This window comes from Triticum dicoccoides, chromosome 4B (genome assembly GCF_002162155.2).
Source record: "Triticum dicoccoides isolate Atlit2015 ecotype Zavitan chromosome 4B, WEW_v2.0, whole genome shotgun sequence".
In the NCBI taxonomy this organism is placed as follows: domain Eukaryota; kingdom Viridiplantae; phylum Streptophyta; class Magnoliopsida; order Poales; family Poaceae; genus Triticum; species Triticum dicoccoides.
The window spans coordinates 645,712,672-645,734,811 of record NC_041387.1 but is presented as its reverse complement, the minus strand read 5'-3'; the positions used below and the strand labels follow the sequence as shown (position 1 = coordinate 645,734,811).

Genomic DNA, 22,140 nt, shown 5'->3' with positions numbered 1-22,140 from the left:
CACGGGGAGGCACAGTTAAGGCGTCTCGGCGGTGAAGCCGTGGTGCGCGTGACACTCAGCTGCTTCGGACGCAGAGCCAGTCCCGACGGCAAAATATGAAGGGTCTTTGCAGCTCATGCTGCTCTAATCAGATGTCGCCACTGGCGGGGAAGCCGTCGTGCACATCGTCAAGCAGGCCAGTGCGGCGGCGAGCCTGGACTATGTGTGCTATAGGTGTGGATCCGATCAGACCTCGTCACCGGTTGTGACGCCGTACTCTGGTTGCCAAGTTTGCCAGCTGCCGTCGACCCAACACGAAACGATAGGCTTTAGTTTTTAATTTTTGAATACCAATCAAGCGGATGTGTACCTTTTTTCTCTCTTTTGAAACGAAGACATGTGTCCTTCTTTCCCTCGCATGCATGCGAGGCCAATTATGACATAACCAAGAAAGATCGTATCGTTTTACGTGCAGATCTATTTTTTAATCGCGGTCATCAATTTTAATATTAACACAAAATTAACGAATATAAAGAGATGATGGATGAAGAACTATGAAATCCTCCTTTTAATATTAGGTATAGATAGATATACGATGAGGCAAAGCATGGATTTTCCATTTATATAAGAAAAACCTTGAAACATTGGGTTAGTAGGTCCCCTATGGCCGGCCGAACCGATCCTGGTGAGCAAGCCACGCAGGGAACAGGTAGCCGTGTCTGGGTACGTGTTGCTTCGGCATGCAATCAACCTGCATCGATGGGTAACCCACAAGTAATATGCCAGGCAAAAATGCTTCGTTTGCCAAGTCACGTGCGAGCAAGCTACATATGTGGTTTTTGATGCTATATATATAGGGCCGGCTATAATTGGAGGGGAGGGACCTGAGTACAGGTCAGCCAGCAATGTGCTAGTGCGCACCACACATCTTCCGATCGGTCGACTTAATCTTCTCCCTGTACCATGTCCTCTCTGTTTTCGCGGGGCCTGTATTGATCGAGTGGTCTGTGTCAATTATATAGTGTGTGTTGTCCGATAGCAGTCCGGCAATGAACATTTGGCGTTACCGGCTGACGGCAGAACAACATGACAAGCAGCAACATCCATCTCCCGGGCACACACAAGTACTCCCTCCGTCCCATAATGTAAGACGTTTTTTTGACAATATCATCAAAAAATGTCTTACATTATGGGATGAAGGGAGTACTATATATGGTTGTATGCGTGTCATTGCGGCCCTCCATATAACCCATTAATCTCTCCTTGTCATCTTATGTGATCATTGCGATTAAGAAAGGATAATGATATATATTCCTCTAACGAGGATAGAGGGCAAGAAAGTTTGAAAGCACCGTTCAAAACTGCCCCCGCGTGGACAGATGAAAAGCTTCTTTGGTTCATCGGAGGTCTCACTGTAGAACTGTTCCACCGACTTGGCGCGATTCATCGTACTGCTCGTTGTAAGGAAGATCTGGGAGGCAAGGAATGCGAAGGTATTTCGCGCACAGGATATTCACTCCGTCACTTCACTACGGTCTATGGTGGACGACCAGACCTATGGTCCTACATAATTACAAAAGACTCGCAAAAAGGAGTCCACTTTTTCATGGTGGCTGGCTTTCCTTTTCTCGCGCTTGTGTGTGCCTAAGTAATTGTTAAAACATTATTAGTAATCGGTCTTGTACTTGAACTTGACCACACTTTGGGGAGCTCTCCCTGTCAAATATTTTTTCTTTTTGAAACAAGGAAAAATATTTGCTATTTTCATTGATTAAGAAGATTTAGATATAAGCGGCGGGGCGGCAAAATGATACCCAAGCAAGGCTATTTGTATATCACATTAGGCATTCAACTTCCAATCGTACAAGTATGATATGAGTTACACGCGCGATATAGCCAACGACCAATGACACAGCCGCCGCAAAGCACCAAGCGACATGCCGGAGAGAACGGCGTTATCCAAGCCATCAAAGCTTGAAACTACAATGGCATCGACTTCCTCGGCAATATCAAGGCGAAGCTACAATGTCGCATTGGCTAGGATTTCCTCAATAACGATGACGACAGTGACGTCTCCTCGCACGGCAAAAAACTTAGAAAAATGTCACAATATCACCATCCTGACCTTACAACAGTGTGACTCGCAGCATCGTTAGTCAAGCTTTGCAGATTTTGCCATTCTGGATTTGCACTCATGGTTGGCCCGCCATGTAGATTCGTGTGTCCCGGCTCATAGCACCACCAACCTAGGCCCAGTTCTTTTGGACGATTCTCCCAGAATCTTGAGAATCGACCTTCTAACCAGCTTCTCCAAGAATCTTGTATCCATCTTTTTTTACAATCCTACCTAGTTAGGATGTGAACAGTTAGGATTGTAAAAAAAAATATGTGTTCAAGATTCTGGGAGAAGCTGGGTGGAGGGTCGATTCTTAAGATTTTGGAAGAATCGCTCAAAAGAACTGGGGCCTAGTCTTCCAGCACTAGTGCTCTCTATATCTTTGCAGCTCTGAACACCCTCAACTTGCAGTATCGTGCACCCCGTCTTGTAGCACCGTTGTTCCGACTTTGCAGTGTTGCAACTTTAGCTTCGCAGCCTCGCATGACACCAAGCACCACGTCGAATATGATTACGATGTCAAGGTCATCGAAGCACAAAGCTATGATGGCGTCGCGGCCTACCTCTTCCTCAATGTTATGATGGAGTGTCCTCATGGAAAAAATATCAGAAAATGTCACAACATTGCACATTAATAGGTGCATTTGTTTTTCCTTTTTCATACATGCAGATATTTAATTGTGTTTTTTTATTGTATGTAACAAGTTTGGTAATAAGACAAAGTCAAAAAAAAATTAGTAAACTTCACACAAATCACAATAAAATGGTTGCGGATTTAAAACATAGTTCATACTCCCTTTGATCCAAAAAAAGTGTCGTGGTTTTGAACTAAGGTCAGTTCAACCTTACTTCAAAACTGCGACACTTATTATGGATCGGATGGGGTTTTTTTTGTAGAATTATTTGTAGGTGAAATAAATATTCACGTCACACAAAACAGTGTTAACATATATCGACAAAGTAGTATTATGTATAAAAACATCATGTACTTTTCAAAATATTCTTATATGTAAAGAATTATCTATACTACTTCAGAACATGTTCATGTTTTCAAAAATAAATATTCATGTGTTCTTGAAATATATAGAACTGTTAGTATGCATTAAAAATATACAAAGGGGTAAAAAAAGTATGCATGTACTTACAAAAATTAAAACAATCTATAGTTAAGATTTAATGATAAGAAACACAATGGTATTAAGCGGATAGCTAAGTAAGCTGCCAACAAAAAATTGAAATCAATGATATCAAAAAACCAAGAGGGGAAATAAAATATAAAATAATTAAAGAAAAACAAAGGAAGCTGAAACATTAAAATGTCAAAACTGGATTAGAACGGTTATTGGGTCGGCCCATGTAGGTGATGGGTGAGTGAACTGTTGTTCCTCATATTCTATGCCTTATGCGGCTAATTGTCCCTGTAACACTTACTGTTTTCTCTATATGGGTCAGCCAATGTACTCATTTTTGCTTTTTGTATTTCTATATAATTATATAGTTCATGCTCTCAATAGGTGTTTTTCCTCCTATTCTACGCCTTGTGTAGCAAAGTGTCCCTACAAGACTAAGTGCTTCCACTACATGGGCCATCAAGTGTAGTCATTTCTGTTTTGTTATTTTCATTTGTTTTATTTTTGAATTTGCACTAGTTAAATGATACCCTAACGGAGATTACGTCAGAACTCCTCCGACGATAAGTAGTGCCACTTGTTGCTATCATGGATTTTTAGCTGGTTTTACCTACGGTTTGGAGGGGATAGGAGGATTGGTGTTTTTCTTGTGAATCGGTTTCGAAAAAAAAACATATACAGAGCGTCCGAATTTTGCAAATCGTTTTGCGCCATTGTCTTCCTTGTGTTGAGATCTTTGAAACTAGATCACATTTTCATATAGGTTCGGACAAACTTAGTCGGCGTAACTTGTAATTCAAATAATAAATAACTTGTGCACCTACAGGTAACATACATGTTCTCCACATCACAATGTACTTGTATTTCACAGTATCAAAATTCTATTGCATCAACATCACACGTGTACCGCATTGCACAATACAGGCTCACGCATCACACTTGCTACGTGGAGCAACCATCTATACGTGCCACCCAACACAACTGCATTGCGCACTACAATACCCCATACTAATGCAAAACATAATATACAACAGGAATCTCCACCAAGAAAGCAGCATGTGTCATTGTAATGTGTGTCGTTGGTGCACCCTTTAACCAATTACTCTCATTTTATTTTCATCCAGTTTCAACTAATTTTCTTATTTGTTATTTGTTATTTTACATTTTTTTTAATTTTGAAAATTCATTTTTTTCTTTTCTTTTTGGACAACGCTAACGCCCACATGTGTGGTGTGAGTCAAACTCGTTCACACGCCCTATAACACACAGACTGCGTCACGTCATTGCATGCATGCATGTAGAATTTTTTTTTGAATTTTCAGTGTTTAAAATGTTTTATCTCTTAAATGAAAAATCTGATTGAAGATCCGTTTTCACCATTAAATCCCTCGCGACGAGATCTTCGAAACTAAATCTCATATCAATATATTTTGATGATTTTTTTGGTTAAAAGTTGTCATGTCTATTGCACATGAATTGCCATGATGTTTACACTGATTTTGCCATGATACGTTTCAGCTATTTTCTTCTACCTTCGAAAGTAAATTTTGACATATTATTAAACGGGTAATTAAGAAACTAGACTTGCCATGAACTATAAACTAAAATTGCCATGATACATGAACTTAAAATTGCCATGTTCATACAAAAAATAATTTTCATGGTCAAAGTACTGGAATTGTCATCAACAAAAAACTAAAATTGCCATGCCCTACAAACTAAAATTGCCACATGGCAACTTCAGTTTCACCACTATGGCAACTACAGTGTAAATATCATGGCAACTTTTGGGCAAAAAACAATTCGTCAAAACATATCATCATGGGGTCTAGTTTTGAAGATCTTGTTGAGACGGATTTAATTGTGAAAACGGATTTTTAATTCGATTTTTAATTAGGAGATTAAACATTTTTAAGCCGAAAATCAAAAAAATTCCTGTTGATGTCATCTGTTCATACGTGGCAAAACGAGTGGTGATGGAGGCGTGTGGGTGATGTGCAAAATGCCACACGTGTGAGCATTAGTTTTTTCGTCCTTTTTTGGGTGGTGGTTTGGGGCTATGTTAATTTAGAAAAATTATGCACATAAATTATTAAGGAGTGTACATTTTTACGAAAAACATACAATTTTTTTAAACATGAACTTTCTTACCTATTAAACATGTCATTGTTTTATAATACCAGAAGATTTATTTTCCAAATATAAGGGAGCTATTTCTGCAATATCTATTTATGTAAAATGTTTTCTGAAAGAGGAAACGCTTCATTTTATATGAACATCTCTCCGGACAACAAATTGTTATTCAAAATAAATATGAAGAAATAACGGGACGCTGTTAGGCCCACACTTATAAGAAAAAAAAGCATTGTAGCGATATGCCGCTTATACGGACAACTTTTGTGGATCGTCGACACAGGCCCAACATGGGTTGGTAAAATAGGAAAGCGCAGGGGTGGGATGTTTTTTAATATTTTTGGTAGCAGATATTTTTCGTGCAACTTTTAGTCGTTTCCCTGTTTACTTATTTTATATGCATTTTCCCTAGTTTTTTCATTTTACAATTTTATCAATAAATATACTAGAAAATATAATTTTTTTCTACAGCTGCATGAATATTTTTGTACAAAAGCTCGAATTAATGTTAAATACATTAACATTTTCTAAATTTTCACCAACACTTTTTCCAATTCCAAGAATTTTTTATAAAATGTAATTTTATAAATGTGTGACATTTTATAAATTCTAAAATAATTTCTAAAATTTAGCGAATGCTTTTTAAAGCATTGTGACATTTTTAATAGATATGCCAAAAAAAATATAAATCATTAATATTTTTTGAAGTACACAACAAGTTTTTTTGGAAATACATATTATTTTAACATATCCCTCAGTATTTTGAAAAATTAGCAAAACAATTGAAAAAACTTGGAATAAAAAGTAGTAGTAACAATTTTCAGCCGAGTAGTGGACAAGTCACTTTGTAGGCTTGACACCAACGGTAAATGGACCGGCCAATTTTATAGGTAGCCGGCGGTGCTGTGTTAGAGCTTGTATTTGCTTCTCCTGATGGTTGGCCAAATAATAAAAATGTTGTATTTTCCGGTACATCATTATGGATTGGACTAGTTTTTCACGTAGCTATTGAGAATTCACTCATTTCTTAAATTAATTCTAGTTAATATTTATTAACCCTGAAAAACAGAAAAAACAAAATATACGTATCTTCTGAAAAAATAGATTAGTGAGACGTATTGAAATGTAATTTGCGTTACGAATTGCTAGGCTGCTAGCTCTTCTCTTTCAGTATTAGCTTGGCTACCCCTTTAGATTGAATTTATATTTTCAAAAGTAGGATTTACCAAAATTTGTATGACACTCGGGTTCCACCCATTTACCGACAAGAGGTACAAGTTTGTTTTCGCGAGAGCCAGAGCTAAGCATCTCGGAAAAGGAAAAAACATGTGTTCTTTTTGCTTCCGCGAGAGGCAAATTTTAGATGTGCCTCTCGGAAAGGAAAAAACATTCATTTTCCTTCCACTTTTTTTCTTCTGCAAGAAGCACAACTGAAAAAGAACAAAAAAAATGTGTTTTTCCTTCTACGAGAGGCGCATATTTGCTTCTTGTGGAGGCACTGATTTGCTCCCGTGAGAGCCACAGCGATGCCTCTCGAAAAGGAAAAAATAACAAAAAAAAACTATGTTTACGGCTCGATTTTTTCTGTTCCCGTTTTAATTGTGAAAAAAAAATTCTTCAAAACATATTACCATGGGTTCTAGTTTCAAATATCCTGACGTGAGAAATCCAATGGTGAAAATGGTTCATGATTTGCAAGCACGGTCTTAGAGATAAAACGCTTTGAATAAACAAATCTACGGGAAAAAACTCCCAGGTTGCGACAAATATCGCACATGCAGTGCGTCACTTATTGCAACCTGGAAAGGCGGGAGTGACTTTTGCAAGTTTACCCCTCAATTAGTGGTTTCAAGGCGAAATCTATATGATACTCCTTGTATTAAAATGCTCGGCAACATGATCTGAACCTATCATACACTTGCCTATTAAATTTCTGTTTCGCATTTTAAATGGGCTGGTGTCAAGTTTGTCCCCGCTTGCTTGACTCGCTGAGTGGGTCGTGCTGATGGTTCAGACCATTTTTCTCATTTTTCTTTTTTTTCTTTTTAATTTCTATCTTTTCTTCCAATTTCCTTTTTTCTTCCAGATTTTTAGTTTCTACTTTCTTTGTTTTTCTTGGGTTTTCTTCATTTCTTTCTCTATTTTTACTAGGTTTTTTGTATATTCTCTAAGATTTCTTTCTCAATTTTCATTGGGTTCGTTTCTTTCTTTTTCTTTTTCTTTCTTCTTATAGTTGGACTTCTTTTGTTTCTTTCTCGGTTTTCTCCGGATTTTGTATTTCATTCTTTCCTTTGTTTCTTTTTCAGAATTCATCAAAAAAATTGTTCATTTTTACGGTGTTCCTCAGTTTTTTACTTTCTCTTTTAGTATAGACCATAAATACTTTTTTATACATGTTAAACACATTGTTTGAATATGTGAATCATTTTTATGTACATGTTGAAAAATAGTGAATACATGAAAAAATTATGTTTTTCAAACATATATTTTTTATGTCAACTTTCTTTCATACTCATGCTACATCTTTTTGTAGATCATAAACATTTGTATACACATATTTAACATTTTTCATATAAATCATTAACATTTTTAATAAACTTCATGTCTATTTTTGTATACATAAGGAATAATCTTTATATCATATTTAACATATTGCAAATACATCATTAATACTTTTCCATAAATATATTTTTTGCGTTTACATAAAATAATTATGCATGCTTAATATTTTGTAAATACATGATTAACATTTTTATCATACACATTCTATTTTTACTATACATTTTTTGTATACATGACAACATTTTTTCTGTGCACATTTAAGACTTTTTTAAATGCCTTATATAGAAAGTTCTTGTTTATTATTTTTGAAATAAATAAACGACTTTTCCAAACACGTTGTATACTTTTTGTATACATGAGAAGCTTTTTTCTATCACATTTAACATCTTTCAAATGCGTGATTGAATTTTGTAATGTCTTATGTTAAGTGTTTTTTTACTAATATATATGTTAAAAATATTTGGAAGTATAAACAAAAGTAAAATAATAATAAACGAATAAAAACAAAAAAGGTGAATTAAACAGAAGACAAACGAGGATGTGGCCTCCCACACACTGGGCCGGACCCATCTCGTGTTCGCCCAGGGGTGGCTGCCCTACGTCTTGCTATAAGCAAGACATAGACATGCCTGGCTATCGCATAATATTTCATCCAATTGTGCCGGCATATATAGCAAACGTACCTTGGCGAGCTGTTTTTTCTGTGTTTACTAATTTAAAGTTGTTTCTGTCTTTCAACAAAAATCAATACTTATTTAATTTATATTTTTGCAACTTTTTAAACATGAGAACATTTTGAAAAATATGACCATTTTATGAAATATTTTTAGAAATTCACCATTCCTCAAAATTGATTATCATTTTTTGAAATTTATGAAAAGAATGAGAATAGTTGTTAAAAATTTAAATATACTTGGATTTTGGGAACCTTTTTGTAAAAAAACAAAAGTAAACCAAATGACAATCGGTCCACAGAACAACCGGAAAAGAAAAAAAGAAGTAAGTCCACTTAAAAAGCGAAATTTGCTATTGGAGCCTGAGCTCATCTACTCCCCTATAAATACGGAGTAGTAAATTTGAAAAATAAATAAGAATTACTACTATTTGAACATCCCATATGCTCAAGTGCTCGTGTGGAATTTCATTCCAAGACGACATCCGTGGTGCTTTGAAAATTAAAAGGATTGTTTGAAAATGCCTATTTTGAAAATGTTTACTCATTATGTAGTTCATATTAATAAAATGTCCAAAACATATTATATATGTGAACGGAGGGAGTACGTCAGGAGTAGATGAGCTCGAGCTCCAAAACGTTGTCCTCCTTAAAGAGAAGCTGGTCCAAAACTAGGGGCCGGATATGTGTAAGTCGACTGAAATAATTAGTGCAAAACAATTTTTTGCCATCCCCTCTCAACAACCAAAATCCCGCTACCACTGTTAATCTTCTTCATTTCGCATCACCTCCCAGCCTAGCCCTAATCGCCGGCCTCAACCACCCCTAGTTGGCGGCATTCCCGTTACCGATAAGCCCCCCACCCCCACCCCCTCCCCCGCCTCTTCGATCTGCACCCGTCAAGTTTCGGACTCGCTCTCGAGGGCTATCACCGACTCCCGCTCGTCCACGGCTCAGCCTAGCCGTGGCCGACGCTCCTCACGCCATCCCGGCCTTTGGCGGCGCGCTTCACAAAATCCACTTACACCCCGAAAATTCCTATCAACTCACGAAATAGCCCACACTTGCAGAAGTAATAGGCTCACCATTGAGCTCGATCCACATCATGTTATCTCGAGGTGGTTACCACAGAAAAGGACTTGCCACACGAAACCTCGATCGTCAACTACGTATCTTAATTGATTTGCGTGTAGCGTCCTCGAACAATCTACGGTCGCGATTCGCGAACCAGCGGAAGATAGACGCCGTCGCAGCTGTTCTAGTCGTATTTAACTGAAGGCTCCCCTGCTCTGCACGGCTGTGCTGTGTTGTATACTGTCACTCGCTGACCAGGTAACTAAACCGTGTGAAATACTAGTATTAGATCGGATCAGCTGTAATTAATTACTACTCCCTTCGTTTCATAATGTAAGACTCTTTTTTGATAAAAATGTGATTTCTTGTCTATATACATCTGTATGTGGTAGTTTATTTGAAATTTCTAAAAAAACAAATATTTAGGAACGAAGGGAGTAGATGGAACTACTCTTCCTGCACGGCTGCACCGCACTGTCACTGTAGTGAATCACGAACCACACTTGAGAAACATGTGCTTTCTCGTCATCGGATATATTCAAGGCAGACCGACAAGGATCGGGCCGTGTGATACTACTAGCTTGGAGAACGCACGTACGCCACACAATACATCGCTCGCTCGTGCTGGGCTGTGCGTGAACAGTGCCAGCGTGTACCGATCGTGCTGGGATTCTTGTGTACGTACGTCCAGGCGCCTCCATCGGTCCTCCGCCCGTCCTAGCTAGTCCTTCCAAAAGTTACACCGTACTTGACGCGGTCGTGTCACCTACCGCCGGCGCATGCGTCCGACTGCTCAGAGCAACTGGTACGGTAGCGCTACGTATCTCACATGCGGCCCCAAGTTAGCATGGGCACGAACCATCAGAGCAACTCCAATGTGCTGACACAAACAGTCTACTCGTGTTTGTTTGGGTTAAAACGGACACGAAAGTTGGTCCAATGCGGCGATCCAAACGAACGAGCGTTCTTATTTTATCCACGCGCGATCCATTTCAGACCCAAATTTAGGTCGGGTTTGCATCGGCACAGACACGCAATGGACGCGTATGATACCTGCCCTTGTCCTTCTCTGACCCGCTAGTCGGTGACACATTGGCCATTCTTCATTCCTCCCTTCGACAACCAACACAACCGGCTGCCCCACCCATCACCGCCCAATTCCGGTGCCCAGGCCGACTCCCGCACCCACACCTCCCCCAGCAGCACGCCACCCCCGACGGGCCCTTCCTATTACGGCGTTTGGTGCACCGTTTTCGCCGTCGTCGCAACACCCCAACGTCGCCGCCACCACGCCCTCGCCTCTTTGCTGGCAGCACGCAAGTGCGACTACCTCACTCGCCGGACGCCGCCAATTTCGCCTACGCGCCTCCAGGCCTGCTACCTAGCCTCGTGAAGGCGCGAGCCTCTTCACCAGCCGACTTCTTTCACGTCGCCCCCAAGCTGTTCAAAGGTTTGCCCGCAATGTACAAATGGACTCCACACGAGTACTTTTTCCACAATTTCATTTTTGATTAAGATGATTCTTCATCCAATGATGAGGAGATTGTGGCTGCCATGTTGGTCGTCCATGACCATCTTAGTAGACAGCGGCCGATGGTCAGTCGCTCGATCACGGGGCACACTCCGGCGTTGAATCGCAACCGACAGAGCGGCCATGTATTTGAAACAATTTAATTTTTATTTTGCTTGTAAGCTATGAGATATATTTGGTTGTCAAACTATGAGATATTTATATTTTGTTTGAATTATGTGAACTAGGGTCATTTTTTTCATATGTTGAAAAAAGGCTAAGAAATGGATCATGCTAGTCGCGAGAACGAAAATGCGTGTTCATTTGGGTCGGCGCGTTGGAGTTGCTCTTACAGAAGGTTATGTGTGACTGTTGGAGTTGTGTCGAATATAGTGTACGAAGGTAGGTTACAGTTGGACTTGTAGTTGTACTGTGCTTAGATAGGATATGGAGTCGTGTCCAAGTAGGACACTTGTATCCTAGGCCTCTCTTATATAGCGGGGATAGACACACGATGTAACCTATGCCAACATAATAGCACCGGAACGCAGGGGAAGCCGGCGGTATGTGCCGGCGTCCAGGGCGACCGGGTGCGGTATTGTAACAGTGTCACGGGGAGGAGCGCCCGTAGTCAAGCCCCGGGGATGTAGCCATATCGGTGAACCTCGTTAACAAATCTCGGTGTCGTGCTCGTGTGATTACTTGCTCCTCGGATGATCGACGGTATGCCTCGAATTTATTCTAACAAGTGGTATCATGAGCTAGCTTATTCGGAGGTCGTTGTGTTGATCAAGAGGTGGCCGAACCGTGGGTTAATTTCGTTCGTCGTGAACGACGTGCGTGGATATCGGCATAATCGGACAGCGGCGGAAAAGAAGCAATGGGAAGCTAGCAGAGTTCTCGACGAGATCAGAAAGCAGCAACAAGGGACGTGCGGCGATCGATCTGGATCGATCGGGCGAGTGTACAGGCGCGCGTGCACATGGCAGCCGGGAGGCTGCGGCGAGGCGAGGCGATACGCCCAAAGGCTCAGTTGGACGCGGCTGGACGGACGGCCGCTTGCTAGCCCATGGCTGCTGACTGGTACGCGCTGGGCTACCCTGATGGTTGAGATAGCTGGCTTGTTCGCTGGTGGCACGGCGGCAGAGACTACAGAGATTTGTTTGGACCAAAACGGAGACCGAGTCTCCACGTGACACGGAGATAGGCAGGCAAATCAATCGGCGGAAGGAGAAAATCCATCAGCGAAACAGGGGCTTGGCAAAAGCAATAGCTAGCGTCAGGAGTTGTGCATAGGAGCTACGTGAAAAGACCAAGTTTGGTTGGATTTTGCTATTAGTACATGGGGTGTACCTCATCAGGTTTTGCTCGTGTACTTGAGGCATTGCAGTGGAAGCTCGGTTAATTTTCACAGTGTCAGTCATACGAAGAGTTATGGCGTCAACGGGTACCTAGTTTGAGGTGGAGAAGTTCACGGAATTGAAAACCTTGGGTTATGGCAGACACGGGTGAAAGATTTATTGGAACAACAGGGATGCTTGAAGGCGTTGCGGGAAGTCATGCCAGCTGAGATGAAATTATCATGTGATGGATGGAAATTCGCGGAAGACGATTTGGGAGCCTCGAGCGTGTCATACAGTCGAACGAGTTCGGCTGGGTCAGACTGGACAGTCTGACGGGATCGACGTAAGTCGGTTGGTACAGAAGACGGTGGTGGGATCGGTGACGACGACGTAGGAGCGTGATGCTGATGGTGACCGACTTCTGGGGCGTGGAAACACGTGGCGCAGGCATGAGGCTTGTGCGGCTTCAACAAGACTATGGCGCGGGGTTGATTCAAGGTGGTGTATACACGGAGCTTGAAGTTGACGGGGCGCGTGGGTGGACTGATCATCTACCATGGAGTCATGTTGAAGGTGGAGCTGAAGTCTGGAAGACTTCACTCGGTGCTGATTGAGGGGCTACGGCGTAAGAGCTCAGAGTGTCGAAGCCTATTCAGCGTGAAAAGCGAGTGACATGCAGTTCGGACTGGAGCTCAGTGGTCTGATGGAAGCATGAAACTCGTCATCGGTCGGTGATGATCGGTGGTACTCTGCAGTGGGGGTTGAGTGGTGTGGTTTTGCGACCCTTGAGACTCGACCGGGACAGCGGAGGCTCGACGCAGTAATAGCGGCGAGGCGTGCGTACGCACTGGGCATGGAAACGGGCCAGGGCTCTGGTGGTCATACATGTGGTGAGACAACTGCGAATTTAACTCGAGATGATTACAAGCAATGGTGAAATTCCTTCAAGTTTCAGACAGGCAGTCAAGAAAGGAGCGGTGATGTTGAGTTCAGGTAACTTTTATGTGTGATATCCAATATGTGAGTTGTTCATTTTCACGCCGGTCAGTGATCAATGTGTGATTGCGTTGGACGGATACTCTGGAAGTTGGAAGAACAAACTAGAGTAACAAGGAACTTAATTTTTCTCGAGTGTTGACCGTGGTCAAGAAAAGAAGGGACTACAAGTTACAGGTGGAGTCAAATGGAGTCTTTAGAGTAGCAGCGATACTCATGGAATAAGCTCAAGTCCAATATACATGGAAGTTTGACGCATGGACAAATCCAGGATGGTGAAGAATATTCGCCAAGGTGGAGTTTGTTGGAGTTGTGTCGAATATAGTGTACGAAGGTAGGTTACAGTTGGACTTGTAGTTGTACTGTGTTTAGATAGGATACGGAGTCGTGTCCAAGTAGGACATTTGTATCCTAGGCCTCTCTTATATAGCGGGGATAGACACACGATGTAACCTATGCCAACATAATAGCACCGGAACGCAGGGGAAGCCGGCGGTATGTGCCGGCGTTCAGGGCGACCGGATGCGGTATTGTAACGGTGTCACGGGGAGGAGCGCCCGTAGTCAAGCCCCGGGGATGTAGCCATATCGGTGAACCTCGTTAACAAATCTCGGTGTCGTGCTCGTGTGATTGCTTACTCCTCGGATGATCAACGGTATGCCTCGAATTTATTTTAACAGTGACCGTATCCAAGAGCCAGCCTAGCAACCAATCTGGGTGCATCGTACTCTAGTATGGATTGCCAACACGAATCCGTGTATGCTCCAACTACATTTGCATCCGAAGGTCGAGCACTAGGATACATAGACCTACACGGACCGCGGCAAGTGTCTCGGTCTCCAGCAAGCAAGCTAGCAACATCAGCCGGTTTTGTTACAACCTTTGGAACACTAGGCTTGAGAAACCACGCGCGCCTTTGCTTGGGACATCGCATCGACGAAGGTGGCGGTAGCGTGGCTCAAACAGCTCCGCACTGTAGAGTCGCTCGCACGAGATAGACGTCCAGGCCGCCACTCCACCGCGCTTCCTCTGTCAGCTGTGCGTGCGACGTGCGTGTGCAGTTGCTGCATGCGTGCCGCCAAAAGTTCCACCGTCATGATGTTGCTGCATCACCCGCTGCTAGCGCTCAACTGATCGAGACAAGTGATCGACATGCCCTAGAGTGGGGAAAACTGCCCAAGGTGGTGAAAAGCTGAAAGCGCCCATTTTAGCCGACGGTCAAATGGGACCGGAGGATGGGTTACTTTTTGATTTCTAAATATTATATAGAGGAATACAAACGCACTCAAAATTTACGCTATCTGTGAAATCTCTCCACAAACAGAAAAACAAAAGTATCAATGTAAAAGGTTGAACATCTCAAAATCTATTGATGCTGAGATTTTGCATGTTGCACGGTAGAGAAACTCCCATGTTTTAGATCAAACCGATCGCAATGGACCAAGCTAGCGAATCCGTGGCTACAACAATTCTATCGATTATGGAACACAAAATAGATATTTAATAACTTGCCGTGAGATTAGCATGTGCTAGTATACTAGTATACAGCACTCCTGTGATCCAGAAAAATGTCGCGGCTTTAGTTTACACTAGAAGGGCTGGGCGCGCTTTGCTGCGCGGTTGGTGTTGTTGGGTTTCTTAAAAAAAATACTCACTTTGTTTCAAAATATAAAGTGTATTATTTTTTAAAAAGTCAAACCTTTTAAGTTCGATCAAATTTATAGAGAAACATATCAAAATTCATAATATCAAATCGTTATGATTAGGTTCATTATGAAATGAATTTTCATACTTTTTTATTTAGTATTTTGGATGTTGATAACTTTTGCTCCGAATTTGGTCAAATTTATAGAAATTTGACTTTCCAAAAAACTAATAGGGCGGATGATATATTTTTTCTACGTGATTGGAGGGTGCACGGAATTGATAGTTTTTATAGGCCAGTTGCTACTGATTGGTTTGAAAAATCATTGGCCTGGTCAAAGTCGTAAACCAAATCCAAAATTTAATACCTAAATTGAACGAAAGAGTTTTAAAATTAGGGAACATTGTGAATTAAAGTAATTGAATGGTAGAGCTCTTTCAGAAATTGTTGACCCAGTCAAAATAGAGTGACACAATCCTAAATTGAAGACCTCAATTAATTATAAGAGCTTAAAAATTAGAAAGCATAGTGTATTACTAGTCAAAATCAAGGCATTAAAATTGTATACATCAATCAGATGGGAGAACTCCAAAATTAGGGTGCATAGTGTATTAAAGAATAAATGAGAGAGCTCCTTGTGAAATTGTTGACCCGGTCAAAATTGGGTGGCCCAATTTCAAATTGAAGACCTCAATTGATTGTAAGGCCTTAAAAACTAGGAAGCATATTGAATACCTCAATTAATTGTGACACCTTAAAAAAATAGAAAGCGTAGTGTATAGTATAAAAGAATTGAATGAGAGAGCTTTGAGAAATTGTTGATCCGGTCAAAATCAGGTCGCCAAATTGTAATTGGAGACCTCAATTGAACGTGAGCTCTTTAAAACTAGCTAGGGAGCTTAGTGTTATATAGGATAGTATAAAAGAATTGAATGAGAGAGCTTTGGGAAACTATTGACCAGGTCAAAATTGGATAACCTAATTCCAATTGGAGACCTCATTTGAATGTAGGCTCTTTAAAACTAGGGAGCATAGTGTTATAGATGATTTGAACTAAAGCTAAACTAAAGTAAAGACACTTTTTTTATCGGAGGGAGTAAGAGCATCTATAGAGGCGGTCATCAAATCCGGCCCCTCAAACGCCCCGCGGGCACGTCCGTGGGCACTACTCAATTTGTGTCCTCCACATCTGTATATCTTATATCCGATACCCTATATTCATACTAAGTATGCAACGTAAATTAAAAGTATATAGATCATCACACTAACTATGAAACGGACATAGATATGCACATTTCGATGACCAAAAGATCACCAACGGATCTCCAAAAGCTAGTGAAATTTCACATAATCCACATACATGACGAACAGGTTCTAACAAGAGTACTAAATAACTAGAAATTTACGACGGAGAGAGCAAAGATTTGCCACTTTCTCACCCCATATTTTTCCTTCCGGTCATCGGCGCAGCTGTATGCGTCCGTTATAGGTGGTGGATCGTCTGAGTCGGAGAGGATGATGATCCCCTTCATCCGCAGGACGACCTTGTCCTGCTGCCACACGAGCTTGGTCACCAGTGCCGCCTCCGCCGCTACCTCCGCTGCCTCGCGCTCCAACTGCTTAATGCAAGCCGAAGGCGCCATCGCGCTCTTACTCCCTAGCCGGTGAGCATCCGTCTGCGCCTCGTCAGCGATCAACAGTAGACCCAAGCGAGGAGCCACTTGTCCTCGTCTGGATCCGCTCGCAACCCGCCGCGGCGGCACGCGTATTGCTCCGCCTCGTCCCTCTCCCTTTCTCGCTGCCTCACGAGGCGGGCGGCACACGCCTTCGATTCTGGTGTGTGCATGCGTGCCGGCGGAGCGGGCACTAGCATGCACCCACCGCCGCCTGCGCTGGGCAGCGGCCGGCGGGGGAGAGGGACGATGGGGACCGCGCAGCCCTCGCGGAGCTACGCGTGGGCCAGGAGGGGCCACCTCCGGCATCCGCATTGTGCCGGCACGGGAGCGGTGACGGGTCAGATCCGAAGCTGCCCTCGTGTTACCTTGGACCGCTGCTGCACAATGCGGAGTGCCAGCTCCTCGTCGACGTTGAACTCGGAGCGACTGCCGGAGCTCGACATCTTGTCGGGGTCGTCGGATTCGGTACAAATTGAAGAGGGGAAAAGATAGGACGGAGCGAGAGAGTAGAGTGAAGTGAGCTAGGGGTTTTTGTCGCGACGAAGCGGGGTCGGTGGTGGGTCGGGCTGATGTGACGGACGCTCCCGGACACGCCCCGGCTGCCCCATATCCGCCCTACATTTGGGGTGTATATGAGGGGTGTCGGAGTGTTTGAGGCGTCGGGATGGGTCGGGTTTTTTGACAGATGAATGATCAGTCTGCTCATCCGAGCATTTGAGACTGGTTCGAGACACCCAACTGTAGATGCTATAACATACTCCTTCCGTTTCAGAATACAAGGTGTATTGGTTTCCGTGCAAGTCAACCATTTAAATATTTGACCAAGATTATAAAATAAAATAAAAACATTTGCAATAACTAATATTATATAAAATATGAAACTACTTTTCATGATGGATCAAATGATATAAATTTCATATTGTGAATATTGATATTAAAAAAAACTTTGTCAAACATGTACTCATTTGATTTTTAAAATACAAATACACCTTATATAAAGGAAATGGGGTAGTATATGGATTGAAATATAGAAGGATGGGAAGTGCTACTAGTGTGCGTTAGGTAGCATTGACGTGGAGCATGCTTGTACGTACGAATATTCTTTTTTTTTTTTGCATGGAGTACGTACGAATATTCGGGAGCATATAGATTAGTCAGAACTGACAAGTCTACAGTAGTATTCGTACGTCGGCAACAAAGGGAGCAGATAGCAGGGCAGTACTCCCGCTGATTGGGGTGCAGTTGTGCAAACATGACCAGCAAAATTATTCATTGGTTGGAGGGGGGAAGATAATCTAATGGAAGGACACAAATTGCCAAACAATGTGGGGAAGTAGAATTATTCATACGTACACGGTTCCTTCTTTCTAGCTCCTGCCCCCTAGCTAGTACTACATGCGTGTCGATGCAAAAAAATAAAATAAAATAGTACTACATGCGTGCTGATCTATATTACTACACCATATATGGATAGAATGATACAACTCCCTGTGCGTGGCACATTATTCAACAAACGCATGTGGGACATGGATATCTATCTGAATATCTGACTCCGGCCGTTTGCCGAATTAATGCTGCTTCCAAAGTCTGCCTCTCCCCGTTCTAGCCACGGCTAGTTGCAAAAGGATGTAGCATACAAAAGTGTGATATGCATAACGAATAGGAAAGTGAGAGGATGCATATGATAACTTCCAGAAATGTATATAGCGTGTGCGAAAATATAGTGTGCAGCGGGGACAAGCATCAGGCCAACCTGTATAGATCACACATACAGCTTACACTCATCACACATGTCACAACGCACACCTACACACGTCTATATTTTTCTTATATTTTTATTCTTGTAGTATGGAACAGCATTACACTATTACTAGTACTAGTAAGCACACATGCCACTCTTGCACACATAAAATACGTACTATATGTACTTACGTGGCCGCTACGTGTAGCTACGTACGACCCGTATAGCTTGCGGCCGAGACGTGTAGGCAGTAGGCACGCACGTACGTACTAGCAAGGGCCATGCACGCCGGTGATGTTCCTCCGCTTGACCGTGACGGCGAGCCCGTTCTTCATGTGAAGAAGGATGGACAGCTTCGGCTCCACGACGTGTCCCGGCACGGCCTCGACTGCGAAGTTCCACAGCACGGCGACGGCGGCGGTCTTCATCTGCACGAACGCCATCTCCTTGCCGAGGCAGGTCCTTGGCCCGGCGTTGAAGGAGATGAACTTGTAGGACGGCTCGTACCTCAGCTTCCCGTCGGCGGTGACCCACCTCTCCGGCCTGAACTCCATGCGTCCTTGCCCCACACGCCCTCCATCCTCGCCATGCAGTAGGAGAAGATGAGTATCTTGTCGCCGGCCTTCATCTCGTGCCCGCTCGGGAGCACGTCGTCGGCCACCGCCGCCTTGTGCTCGAAGGGCACGGACGGGTACAGCCTCAGGCACTCGCACAGCGCCGCGTGCAGGTACACCATGCCGCTCAGCTCGCTCACGTCAAACACCACCATGCCGTCGTCGGTGGCCAGCTTCTTCTTCCGGGAAGCGATGGGCGCCAGCTCGTTCAGGATCTTCTGCTCGACGCGCGGGTTCTTGGAGAGCAGGTAGAAGAACCAGGACAGCGCTGCGCCGGTAGTGTCCCGGCCGGCGAGCAGGAGGTTCACCGTGGTGTCGCGCAGGAACTCGTCGCTGTACTCGCTCGCGTCACCGTTGCAGATGAAGGACGAGAGCATGTCGGACGAGTCGCTGACGCCCTCGTTTGGTCGGAGCTTGTGGTCGGCCCTGCGTTTGGCGATGGTGTCCGCGGCGAACCGGTCGATGGTCCGACGAGCCGCGGCCATCTTCCTCTCGGTGCCGACCTCATACCGGTACATGAGCTTCCAGCACGCCGGGGAGATGATGTGGCGGAGGAAGAGCGTCTCGAGCACGTCGTCCATGGCGCGCGCGAAGGGCACCACGGGGAGGCCGATCTGCAGGCACCCGGGGTCGACGCCGAAGACGAGGTTGCAGGTCATGTCGAAAGTGAGGCGCAGGAACACGTCGTGCAGGTCGCAGGGGGTCCTTGTCCCGGCGTCGGCGGTGTGGGCGAGGACTTGGCGCGCTGGCGGCGCCAGGAGTCGCCGTCGGCGTTGAAGATGCCGTCGCCAAAGACGTCGAAGATCTCGGCAAAGTCCTCGCCCTTGGGGTAGTTGGTGAAGTTGGAGGTGAAGATGTGGCGCACGTTGGCGGGGTCGCAGGTGACGAAGAAGCGGACGCCGGTGATGCCCGCGCGCGCTTCGAAGTTGTAGCGCGTGGCGGCGAGGATGCCGGTGGCCCAGTCATGGAAGTGGGACAGGTTAGCCACCATGCCGAAAAGATGGCCCAGGATTGGCCATTCGGTCGGCTCCGCCTTGCTTATTTTCTTGGACTGGAGGTGGCGGTAGTAGAAGACGAAGAAGCAAAGGAGGGAGAGGAGCTCCGCGGACCAAAGGAGGGAATCCATGGCTGGCTTGGAAGAAGATGGGAGGTCGCCGGTGCAACATATGGGCGCTTATATGGACGCACTCTTGCATGCATGTAAAGATGAGTAAATGTGTTTCATAGGTTGGTGAGGTGTCTCCCATCAGCTTGCAGTATGGTGATTGGGGTCATGAGTAGGATATCTCTTTAAAATTCTACTTTGTGGTTTCGATATAAAATGGAATTATGTGCTCCTACATATCATATCCAATATCTGTGAGTGAGAATTGTGTGGATCACATATATGTTCTCTTTGTAAGTGGAAATGTATGGCCTGTGTTTTTTGTAGAAGGTACGGCATTGTCCACGCAACTGAAATTCTTACGTTGATAGTTTCGCCATCGATGGGGCATGAATTGACGCAGAGACTACGATGACGGAGACAAGGTGGGACATGAACTGACTCAGAGACTACGATGGATGCGAGACTGGAAGACTTAGGGCCCGTTCGGAAGCTCTCCAGTTTCCCAACGGGGCCAGCTTCTCGATGGAGCAGCGCGAGCCAGCTTCCCTGGGGAGACAGGAGCGTTCGGCAGCAGCGTCGTGGAGCTGCGCCAGCCGCTGTGTTCGGGCCCACCAGGCTGGGCTTTGAACAGATAGGAAAACGGTTCGTTCATCACTTCGGGATGGCAGCGGGATGTAATATGAAGGAACTCCTACTTCTGAAAAACGAGAAGCTCGACTTCTGGCGCTCCACCGATTTGCACTACGCTCCACCGGGGCTTCTGAAGCTGGCTCCACGGAGGAAAACTGTTCAGCCAGCTCCTCGCCCGCTTCCGGAGAAGCGCGGAGGCGGAGCACTTCCGTACGGGCCCTTAGGCTTCAGACTGAGATGGTAGGGGAGAGGGGGCAGTGACGATCTAAGTGGGAAGTGTTATTTGTGAAGTCAGCTGAACCTTAATTTTTTTTTGAGCACCCATAATTTACTCATATTTGTAAAATATATGATGTCTTAGAGATTTCAAGTGCATTTGAACCAAGAACATTCTAGCTTTTCGCTCAAGAAAACAACCTTTTAGCATGTAGTAACTTCTAGTGGGAAGGAAAGGAGGATGGTGAGCCGAAGATGACAGTAACATGAAGAAAACAAATACTAGCAAATTAGTTATTTTCCATGTCAGAAACGGTATCAATTAAGAAATAAAAGGTCCAAATTTTTACGTGAAAAGCAATTGTGGAAAAAATTGTCGATGCTTGACGATGGATTTCATTATATCAGAAGTGTTTACAAGTGGGAACGATTAAGCGACGAGTCGTCTTTTAAATAGGCCTATGCGACTTACAAGAGTCAATATAGGCAACATTCGTTTTGACCCGAGTCAAAGCGGAGAAGAACCTACATACCTAATCAGTTTAGCTATATGTAAGTCCCTGAAATTTTATTATGGGTCTGAAATTTTATTATGGGTCAGACGAATTTGTGTGCCGTTGATCTTGCTTTGTGATTCATGTTGCTATTTTTCCTGAGTTAAAGTCCATGGATAAGAATCAAGTCTGGGACTTGGTTGATCCGCCGCCTGACATAACAGCCATTGGTTGCAAATGGGTCTTTAAGAAGAAAACCGATGTGGATGGAAATGTTCAGATCCACAAAGCTCGGCTTGTCACTAAGGGTTATGAACAAGTTCAAGAAATTAACTATGACGAGACTTACTCGCCGGTAGCAATGCTGAAGTCGGTGAGGATCATACTAGCTATAGCTGCATATTTCGATTCCGAGATATGGCAGATGGATGTCAAGACGGCTTTCCTTCACGGAAATTTAACCGAGGACGTGTATATGATACAGCCCGAGGGGTTTGTCG

At 43.8% G+C, this 22,140-nt stretch overlaps 1 pseudogene; it reads right to left on the bottom strand.

The window, feature by feature from the left end:
• Positions 1-18,563: 18,563 nt before the first annotated feature.
• Positions 18,564-20,334, bottom strand: LOC119292005 (annotated as a pseudogene).
• Between the last annotated feature and the right edge of the window lie 1,806 nt (positions 20,335-22,140).